Below are 11,809 nucleotides of genomic sequence, written 5' to 3' on the forward strand. Positions count from 1 at the left end.
AAAACAGTTTAGAAGATACTTCTGCGTGTAATAGTTGTTAAGAGCAGTTTGTTTGACAAGCGCTTCCTTAACAGTGCATAGCAACGTCATTGAATAATTATGACAATTTCATGTTGCACCACAATATCTAAGTTTTCTAACCTATTTTCATGCAGTGCAAATTACTGCTTTAGTTCACAAGAAGCTTCGGTAAGTTCGAGGGTAGCTAATAAAGCAGTACTCATACACATAGTTATAAGGCTTCTTGTATTGATAGTTTGTTATGCACCAGCTAAGAATTTTGAAAAGAGTTGGGGGCCATGGCCCTACCCCCTCCTCCATAGCTGGCCTTGATTGCAGATTTTATTTGACTATTTTTACCTACTTTTGTAATAGTCTACAGTACTTCCTGTGTTTATAAACTGGTTTTAGGGCTTGTTTTTACCATATTTCTTCTTATCTACAGGAATAATGATGGCCATGGAAGACAGAAATTATAATTATATTGTACTGTAGATTTTATTGGACATGCATATGTTATTAATTTTATTTGCAATACTCTAATAAAATGCACATTGCTCAACAACTTCTAATAGAAAACACATAGAATGTTGCATTGGACATTATTATGAACTTTTAGTATAGAGCAGACTTAAAATCAAGATACACGGTAGTGTGTCGTGCGGCCCAAGAAGCCGGCGTGTAACACCCGTGAGTATATTGACAGGAAGAAAGAAAATGCAATTTTCGCACCTCCGTAGCTCCGTAGCTCTGTGCTTCCTTGATGAAACAAGACGATTTTTGCTGAGGACATGCCCTCCAACTGCAGCACTCCACATTCCAAATTTGAGCGAAATCGCTTCGCACGTTCCCGAGATATGCGACTTCAAAAATTGGCTCAGTTTCTTCGTTTTTTTTTTCTTCTTATTTTTCTTTATCTTGTCGCACACTTACAAAAACTGCTATAAAACGCGAACGCCATATCCGATTGCCTTGAAATTTGGCACACAGAAGGGAGATATAAAGGCGCATCTCGGTACCAACTTTGGCTGGAATATGATAAACAGGCAAAGAGTTATGAGCGATTATTCACGAAAAATAACACCAATATGTTGTCACGCCTACAGGGTAAACCGCGTATGGGAAGAAGCTGAAAATTGGTGGGTGAATAGGTTAACTATTGAACTTCAAACCTTTTGTGGTTTGAAAGAAATCGAGCTAAAAAACAGGAAGATACAACGAAAAAACCAACAGTGTGTAACAATTATGCAACCGAGATTAGCTAATAAAAAAACGACTGCTTGCCACGCCTACCAGATAAAGCGCTTTGGGGTAATGCTTTGAAAATCGTTGTACAGATGGAGTAATCAACTTAGAAAGGCTCATCAATGGTGTAGAAGAATCAGACTTAAAGCCACGGAGTTATAACACGAAATCCAACTTGGTGCAGCAAGTGCGAGATCGAGATACTCTAATAGAGCAGTCATCCTAATAAAGCAGTCACCCTGAAGAGAATTCAGGAGATCAGCTAGAAATAAGAAACCTGTATAGAGATCAGCTACACACAAGTCACCCTGTAGAGAGATCAGCTAGAAGAAGTTACCTTGTAGGGAGTTCATGCAACTATGGAAAGGGATAGTTCAGTTAGAAAAAATCACCTTGTAGAGTTCAGCTACAAAGAAACCACCATGTAGAGAGTTCAGCTACAAACAAATCGCCCTGTGGAGAGATCAATAGAAGAAGTTACCTTGCAGAGAGTTCAGCTACAAAGAAACCATCATGTAGAGAGTTCAGCTACAAACAAATCTCCCTGTAGAGAGATTAGCTAGAAGAAGTTACCTTGCAGAGAGTTCAGCTACAAAGAAACCATCATGTAGAGAGTTCAGCTACAAACAAATCTCCCTGTAGAGAGATCAGCTGGAAGAAGTTACCTTGTAGAGAGTTCAGCTTCAAACAAATCACCCTGTAGAAAGATCAGCTAGAAGAGGTCACCTTGTAAAGAGTTCAGTTACAAAGAAACCACCATGTAGAGAGCTCAGCTACAAACTAGTGACTTTGTAGAGACATCAGCTAGAATAAGTTACCTTGTAGAGAGTTCAGCTACAAAGAAACCATTATTTAAAGAGCTCAGCTGCAAACAAATCACCTATACAGAATTCAGCTATAAACAAATCACCCTGTAGAGAGATCAGCTAGAAGAAGTTACCTTGTAGAGAGTTCAGCTACAAAGAAAACACCATGTAGAGAGTTCAGCTGCAAAGAAATCACCCTGTATAAAATTCTGCCACAAGCAAATTGCCTTGTAGAAAGATCAGTTAGAAGAAGTTACCTTGTAGATAGTTCAGCTACAAACAGATCTCCCTGTAGAGAGATCAGCTAGAAGAAGTTACCTTGTAGAGAGTTCAGCTACAAAGAAAACACCATGTAGAGAGTTCAGCTGCAAAGAAATCACCCTGTATAAAATTCTGCCACAAGCAAATTGCCTTGTAGAAAGATCAGTTAGAAGAAGTTACCTTGTAGATAGTTCAGCTACAAACAGATCTCCCTGTAGAGAGATCAGCTAGAAGAAATTACCTTGTAGAGAGTTCAGCTACAAAGAAACCACCATGTAGAGAGTTCAGCTGCAAAGAAATCACCCTGTAGAAAATGCAGCCACAAACAAATTGCCCTGTAGAAAGATTAGTTAGAAGAAGTTACCTTTTAGAGAGTTCAGCTACAAAGAAACCACCCTGTAGAGAGATCAGCTAGAAGAAGTTACTTTGTAGATCGTTCAGCTACAAACAAATCACCCTGTAGAGAGATCAGCTAGAAGAAGTTACCTTATAGAGAGTTCAGCTACAAAGAAACCACCCTGTAGAGAGATCAGCTAGAAGAAGTTACATTGTAGATCGTTCAGCTACAAAAAAAGTTACCCTGTAGAGAGATCAGCTAGAAGAAGTTACCTTGTAGAGAGTTCAGCTACAAAGAAACCACCATGTAGAGAGTTCAGCTGCAAAGAAATCACCATGTATAAAAATTCTGTCACAAACAAATTGCCCTTTAGAAAGATCAGTTAGAAGAAGTTACCTTGTAGAGAGTTCAGCTACAAAGAAACCATTTTGTAAAGAGCTCAGCTGCAAACAAATCACCTGTACAGAATTCAGCTACGAACAAATCACCCTGTAGAGAGATCAGCTAGAAGAAGTTACCTTGTAGATAGTTCAGCTACAAACAAATCTCCCTGTAGAGAGATCAGCTAGAAGAAATTACCTTGTAGAGAGTTCAGCTACAAAGAAACCACCATGTAGAGAGGTCAGCTTCAAAGAAATCACCATGTAGAAAATTCTGCCAGAAACAAATTGCCCTGTAGAAAGATCAGTTATAAGAAGTTATCTTTTAGAGAGTTCAGCTACAAAGAAACCATTCTGTAAAGAGCTCAGCTGCAAATAAATCACTTGTACAGAATTCAGCTGCGAACAAATTATCCTGTAGAGACATCAGCTAGAAGAAGTTACCTTGTAGATAGTTCAGCTACAAACAAATCTCCCTGTAGAGAGATCAGCTAGAAGAAATTACCTTGTAGAGAGTTCAGCTACAAAGAAACCATCATTTAGAAAGTTCAGCTTCAAACAAATCACCTGTAGAGAGTTCAGCTACAAACAAATCTCCCTGTAGAGAGATTAGCTAGAAGAAGTTACCTTGTAGATAGTTCAGCTACAAACAAATCTCCCTGTAGAGAGATCAGCTAGAAGAAATTACCTTGTAGAGAGTTCAGCTACAAAGAAACCATCGTTTAGAAAGTTCAGCTTCAAACAAATCTCCCTGTAGAGAGATCAGCTAGAAGAAGTTACCTTGTAGAGAGTGAAGCTACAAACAAATCATCCTATTGAAAGATCAGCTAGAAGAAGTCACCTTGTAGAAAGTTCAGTTACAAAGAAACCACCATGTAGAGAGTTCAGCTACAAACTAGCCACCTTGTAGAGACATCAGCAAGAAAAGTTACCTTGTAGAGAGTTCAGCTACAAACAAATCTCCCTGTAGAGAGATCAGCTAGAAGAAATTACCTTGTAGAGAGTTCAGCTACAAAGAAACCATTCTGTAAAGAGCTCAGCTGCAAACAAATCACCTGTACAGAATTCAGCTTCAAACAAATCACCCTGTAGAGAGATCAGCTAGAAGATATTACCTTGTAGATAGTTCAGCTACAAACAAATCACCCTGTAGAAAGATCAGTTAGAAGAAGTTACCTTTTAGAGAGTTAAGCTACAAAGAAACCATTCTGTAAAGAGCTCAGCTACAAACAAATCACCTGTACAGAATTCAGCTACAAACAAATCACCTGTAGAGAGTTCAGCTACAAACAAATCTCCCTGTAGAGAGATCAGCTAAAAGAAGTTACCTTGTAGAGAGTGAAGCTACAAACAAATCACTCTATTGAAAGATCAGCTAGAAGAAGTCACCTTGTAGAAAGTTCAGTTACAAAAAGAAACCACCATGTAGAGAGTTCAGCTACAAACTAGTCACCTTGTAGAGACATCAGCTAGAAAAGTTACCTTGTAGAGAGTTCAGCTACAAAGAAACCATTCTGTAAAGAGCTCAGCTGCAAACAAATCACCTGTACAGAATTCAGCTACAAACAAATCACCCTGTAGAGAGATCAGCTAGAAGAAATTACCTTGTAGATAGTTCAGCTACAAACAAATCACCCTGTAGAAAGATCAGTTAGAAGAAGTTACTTTGTAGAGAGTTCAGCTATAAAGAAACCGTAAAGAGCTCAGCTGCAAACAAATCACCTGTACAGAATTCAGCTACAAACAAATCACCCTGTAGAGAGATCAGCTAGAAGAAGTTACCTTGTAGATAGTTCAGCTACAAACAAATCTCCCTGTAGAGAGATCAGCTAGAAGAAATTACCTTGTAGAGAGTTAAGCTACAAAGAAACCATCATGTAGAGAGTTCAGCTGCAAAGAAATCACCACTGCCCAAATTTCAAGGCAATAGCTCTATCCAATCTGAAGTTATCAATTGTCAAAGTTGGCAAATTGGATGTGTGGAAGGCCCCTTTTTGCAAATCCGGTCACATATGTATTATATGTGACCGGATTTACGAAAAAGGGTCTTCCACACACATCCAATTCTATGAACTTGAATGACCATACCTTTGTGCTCAAAGAAGATACTAACCTGAAATTTTGTTCATGTATTAACCTATGTTGCTGTCCAAATTTCAAGGCAATACTATTTTTCTATCTGACATTATGAACTGCCAAAGTTCGTAAATTGGATGTGTGTGGAAGACCCCTTTTCGCAAATCTGGTCACATATATATAATTTGTACATTTACTGATAAAATATTTAAAGTACATCTACTTCATCTTTTCTTCTTCCTGTAGTAAAGAAAAAAAATAAAGTTTAAGTTATTAAACACAGTTAATGTTGTGAAGCGCAGGCTGCGCAAGTACCCAAAATATTAGCATGCAACAGTGGGCTCCAATAAGAACAACGCATGCGCAACAAAGTGAGCAGAACACGTTGGCAGTAATTCATACCTGTTGTAACAAATCTTGCCAGTTACAGTGGCTTTTAATCTTCAAGATGAATACTCGTAGTTATCGCCGACTGAGGAAAGGGAAGCTCGTCGTCCTTGGGAAGGTCGACTGCTGGATTGAGCAAGCGAAGAGCTTTGTCACGCCGGAGGAAGGGCCGCCTAATGGAACAAGTATTCCGGACAGGACGACGACGCGACAAGATGCGATACTACAATGCTAGTAGCCACCTTCAGGGTCGTTTCCACAAGTTGCTTACCTTGGCCCACGCACGGTGTCACGGTCGCCTGGGACAGCTCCGACGCTGCTGGACTCAATACCAACAGTAACTACAGCTCCACCTTATACCATAACCAGTTCGTCGGACGCCACCTAATCAACAAAAATGCAGGGAAATCACGTGGTGGGCATCAATTAGAATCTTCGAGGACAAACACCACGACTATCGCGAAGCGGCCTCAAACAAGATGCTGCATCGGGTAAGCAACAGTATAACACCAATTGGTGTACTAGTATAATCTTGCACACTGTCCCCACACACACTGTATATATTTGTATACAATCAGTGGGGACGTACCGGTACATCGTATCAGTGGCCAATATGGCGATTTTGTCTTTTGCCAATATCGGTTGGTCTCAATATAGCTGCCAAAATCAATATAATATACCCAAATAGTCTTTGCCATGGTAAAGCCACATTATACCCTCTGTTATATAGCAAACAAAGCTGGGGAAACAGTAGTTTTATCCTTGAAAAGAAGTGCTACGCTACGAGAAGCCATAGAAATACGCGCATAGCAGACATTCTTTGTTATAACCATACAAAAATGATCATAGTGGAGAGCTATAAAAAAATAAAACAAAAAAAATAATAATAATAAATAATAAAATAAAAGTAACCATGGGATGAATAAACTAGAAACACAGCTTGAAACAACCAGCCATCTCTACAAGCAGAAGCTTGTGGGCGCGGGGGAGCATGACCCTCAGGATATAGCTGTGTTCTATCTTTTGTTAATGAAACATGTCCTTATAAAGAGAGCAGTAATTTCCTGGGCTGTGCTTGGTTATGTTAACAGGTGCTAGCAGTTAATATGCAGCCATAGAGTGTCAGTAATACTGGTAGGGTAATTAAAAGAATTATTTCAACACAACTCCGTTTCTGGTCCTCAGTACAGCACAGAGAGCTTACAAAACATATGGCTACTTAGTTCATTGTTAAGAGTTGTTCAGTCCCTTTTAGTTTACAAATAGCACACAAGTACTTAGACTCATCATGGCTTCCTTTGAAAATTAACAGCTTAAAAGTGATGATGCAATAAACCACTGAGTAGCAGCGAATATAGGATGAATGCCCTACATGGACTGAGGTTTAAGTAATTAGTCAAATGTTGGAACCACTAGTGTCGCGCTCCTTCGCGCCTTCGGCGCTTGTAAGCTCCTGCTACAAGCCATTAAAAATACGGAGTGATTTGGACTTATCTTGGTGGGAGCACGCACTAAATAATAATAATAATAAAAATAAAAAAAACTTGTGGGTGCCTCACGGCCTCGGCTGTTAATTGGGGCTGTCAATTGAGGCCACACCACCACAGACAATCAACCATTGGCAGTGATTGTTAGCACTTGGAACTACTTACTAAGTGTATCTTATGGCAAGTTAAAGTTTCTCAGTTTCCTCTAATCTAAATGTATAGCTGCACTTTATTATATTGGGTCGGTATCGGGGTTCTGACTCAGTATATCGCTTTATATATTGGATCGGTTCAGAAATTTCTCTATTGGTACACCCCCAGTAAAATGTGAAATAATAAGAGTTGCTTTGTAAAAACAACAACACAAACACATGGTTATCATAAATTGTATGTTGAAAAGCAGCCAAGTACATATTAGAACTTTGCATAGTAGTTTCATGGCGTTGTGCCAGCTTCTTGCACACCATACCCCTTGAGTCTTATAATAGTCCCAAAGAAAAGTCCATTTTATTGTCACTAAAGGAAACTTCAACCTATACATCTTCAACAGGAATTGTTTCAAAACACAGTGCTTGCTCTAATGTGTACACGATACAGTGTCTTCGTCATATATCTGTAGTTCTATGGTTAGGATGTGTTCCACAACTTTGCCAGGCAATTGGTACGGGGCACACCATTGGGTTGTTAGTTGCATGTTAGTTTGCGTGTACGTTATGTCTTCCTAATGTTTACGTTGTCATGCTTGATATGTATGTCGTCACCATTGCTTGTCCGTATACCAACGTATGTCACTGCCACTGCTTGTTTTGTATGTTACCGTTGCTCAGCCTGCACATCATCATCATCTTCTGTATGCTGCAAGCATAGCTTATCTTGCATATTACTAGATGTTGCCACCATCATCATTTCTGCACATTGCACGGTCTAAATAAATAACCTTGATGCTTGGGGGGGTAGATCACGATATACATAATACATATCATGACCTACCTATGGCCTCTATTGTAAAGAGTTTAGGACAGAGACGCTTCTCTGCTCTAAACTCTTTCATTACCCAAGCATCAATAAACCAAAAGTACTTCCTACTTTGGCCCCGCTGGAATTACATAACCTTGCCTAGGCCATATACCATGGCAGATGAGTCCCCCTGGAACTTACCAAACCCCCTCCTCAATCAATGGATTGCTGGAGGTGAAGAATGAAGATCCGAGGAACAGAGCACGTAAATAGGTGAGTGGTAGCGTAACTAAACATTAAATAAAGTTTAAGTTATTAAACACAGTTAATGTTGTGAAGCGCAGGCTGCGCAAGTACCCAAAATATTAGCATGCAACAGTGGGCTCCAATAAGAACAACGCATGCGCAACAAAGTGAGCAGAACACGTTGGCAGTAATTCATACCTGTTGTAACAAATCTTCCCACGCTGTCCCTACCCACTGAACAGTTCACAAACTTCACTACACACAGGTACTCTATGTTAATTGGCACAGTATGTTGGCAGTTAAAAATTCTAGTCAGTATCCCATTGTCAATAGTGGTACTTACATACATATGTAGTGTAAGCAGTAGGGCTGACCGATACTGCCATTTTGGTATCACGATCGATTCTAAAGCCACTATTCACGATACTGAATAGTTCACGCTACTTACCAATAAGTCAATCATAGCTGGTGCTACATAGCTTATTGCTCAGCATTCCTGCAGGAAGTCCTTATAGGTAATAACAAACTAGCCACTATCATCCTTGTTTACAGTAACAGTTATTGTAACACATGCTTTGAGGTTGGTATGGTGTTCACACCTCTCTGCAGGGGAAACCAGATGGGTGGACTTTATCATTTACAAGAATTCTTAGCCTACTACTGCATAACAAATGGATTTTTAATGACAGTAATGTACAGGCATGGTATCACGATAGTTAATAACAAAATATCGCGATATCGATACTTTCAAAACATCGCGATATATCGCTAAAACGGTAGTATCGCTCAGCCCTGGTAAGCAGTGGAGCAAGCTAAGTAGACACATAATGTTGTTGTTGTTGTTGTTGTACTCTAAACATTTACATGAAAGACTGTACTATCATATGCATTTTGTTGCGAGTTCTTCAGCTGTAGGTCTGACTGGATTCCTTCACCCTGCCAGCTGCTACCACAAGTAGAGATTGCTATTGAGGGACGCTCGCAGTTCAAATCTTTGTCAGGAGAGATGCTCTTTTATCCTGCCTGCAGTCACAGACAAGCCCCTCCAGTTCAGAGTGCCATCAGGAAATTGGGTTGCTAACAGCTGCTTGCCTCTCCCATCCAGATCAGTATCAGGAGACGCTCTCCCAACCAGATTACTAGCTGAAGATGCTCTCCCATCCAGATCATTATTAGGAGACGCTCTCCCATTCAAACTGCCAACTAGAGATGCTCTCCCAACCAGATTGCTAGCCGGAGACGCTCTCCCATCCAGATCACTACCAGGAGACGCTCTCCCAACCAGATCACTAGCTGAAGATGCTCTCCCATCCAGATCATTATTAGGAGACGCTCTCCCATTCAAACTGCCAACTAGAGATGCTCTCCCAACCAGATTGCTAGCCGGAGACGCTCTCCCATCCAGATCACTACCAGGAGACGTTCTCCCAACCAGATCACTAGCACAATCTGGCACCTGCGCACAGGTGTTGATGCTGTCACAATCTGGCTAAAGCCATGTGACACAAATTAGTGGTGACCCGCAGGTCAACACATCACCTACTACTGCTATAAGCAGTTCGTCCATTCTCCTTAGAGGAGTCTGAGACAGCCAGGGGGCCTCACTTAGGATATCTGCCTTATCCACTAGGTTCTCCCGTTTGGCCTCTATTGTAAAGAGTTTAGGACAGAGACGCTTCTCTGCTCTAAACTCTTTCATTACCCAAGCATCAATAAACCAAAAGTACTTCCTACTTTGGCCCCGCTGGAATTACATAACCTTGCCTAGGCCATATACCATGGCAGATGAGTCCCCCTGGCACTTACCAAACCCCCTCCTCAATCAATGGATTGCTGGAGGTGAAGAATGAAGATCCGAGGAACAGAGCACGTAAATAGGTGAGTGGTAGCGTAACTAAACATTAAACATAGGTTAAAAAGTCCCAGTATACAAATACAAAAAGAAATGAAATCTAATCCAAAACAGCCAAGCTGCAAAAAAAGTGTGCGGCCCTCAGAAAGGCTATGGTGAAAAAAGATGTGAAATCCAAGGTGGCGGCTAAGAAATAGCTGTGATGGTACGTTAATGGTAAAAATTTTAATGACGACAATTCAGGTGAATTTTTGTGCCGCTTCACAAAATTTACCTGAATTGTCATTATTAAAATTTTTACCAGTAACCTACCATCACAGCCATTTCTTTGCCGCCACCTTGGATTTCACATCTTTTTTCACCATAGCCTTTCTGAGGGCCGCACACTTTTTTTACAGCTTGGCTGTTTCGGATTAGATTTATAACATAGACATTAACCGCTGACAACAGTGGTTATGGGTTTGGGAGTTAGGCATGGAAGTCCCTGGTTGGAACTCTGGTCAAGTATTTTTCCATGTTTTTTATGCCTATGATTTTACATATGTTGCTCTATAGCTGTCATCACAATTTCACAAAAGGTTCGAGCTACGATGGTTAATGGCATTAATCTATACAAAAACCATTTTTAAAGTAATTCCCGTAAGTGATTTACCTGCAAGGATGACAAAAATTGAGCCCTTATGTGTTGAATGTTTATTAGATTTGCACCAGACCTGATACAACAAATTCAACTCAATATGTCCTTACTACATGGGTATGCCAAATTTCACTGCAATCAAATTATGTATTTGCATTTTATACCGGCTTTTGTAAAGTATGTAAAAAGACAAAGAAAAATTAGTCCCTAGCAAAACACACAAAGTTTGAGTCTAACTTTGATGACTGGTATTTCATAGATATATTTGGTGATTTTGCTTAAATTTGGTATGTAAAGTGCTGAAGGTGGAGGACAGCTATAATGCAAAAATTGAAAAGGGATCATTGAACTATGCATGCATAGAAAAATGTTTTTTTTCTTCCTACAACAAATAAACCCACTGTGTAGTGTTCCCACTTTCTTGGCCACACTACACACTACCATGTACCGTATAAGGGGAATGATTCGTGGAAGAAAACATTTGCATTTTAGATGCATTCGCGAATGTTTTCTTGCTAAATTTTTCCTACAAAATAAAAAAAATCTTTGTTTCATGGATCAGTTGATGCAAGCATTCATACAACTAGTGCATAAGCAAGTAGCTACTCACCTTGCTACTCGCTAAACTGCTATAATTATATGCATGATGGCATAGCCAGTGAGGTGCAAGACGATGTGATTCGAACACTGAGAGATGCAAATTTCATTGACATTGAAACAATCAGTGCTACTCATGCAAGAGAAATGCGGCAAATATAATTACGGCCCAGCAACTCATTGTGCAGGAATGGCGTGTCTTGGCCTCGGTTTTAGTGCTGCCCCCAAGGCTAGGCGTGCCTATCGTTCGAGCTCATTATCGTACTTCTCCAGTGAAGCAGCAATTGTGCAAGGCTACTAAGTACGCATATGCAACATGTCAGAGTCGAGCGTTCCCTATCCATGATTAATCTGTTGCAAACGTGCGCCCAATTATTAAATTACTTTATGCAATAAATTACGAACATTTTCTCATGAATGAGGAAATAGTCTATCATTCGTGAATGTTTTCTTCTGCGAATCATTCCCGTTATACGGTATCTTGACATTGGACACAGTGTACTGACATCACTCATAAGTAAACAATGTATAATTTTAATTT

Source organism: Dysidea avara, chromosome 7, assembly GCF_963678975.1.
Source record: "Dysidea avara chromosome 7, odDysAvar1.4, whole genome shotgun sequence".
Taxonomy (NCBI): domain Eukaryota; kingdom Metazoa; phylum Porifera; class Demospongiae; order Dictyoceratida; family Dysideidae; genus Dysidea; species Dysidea avara.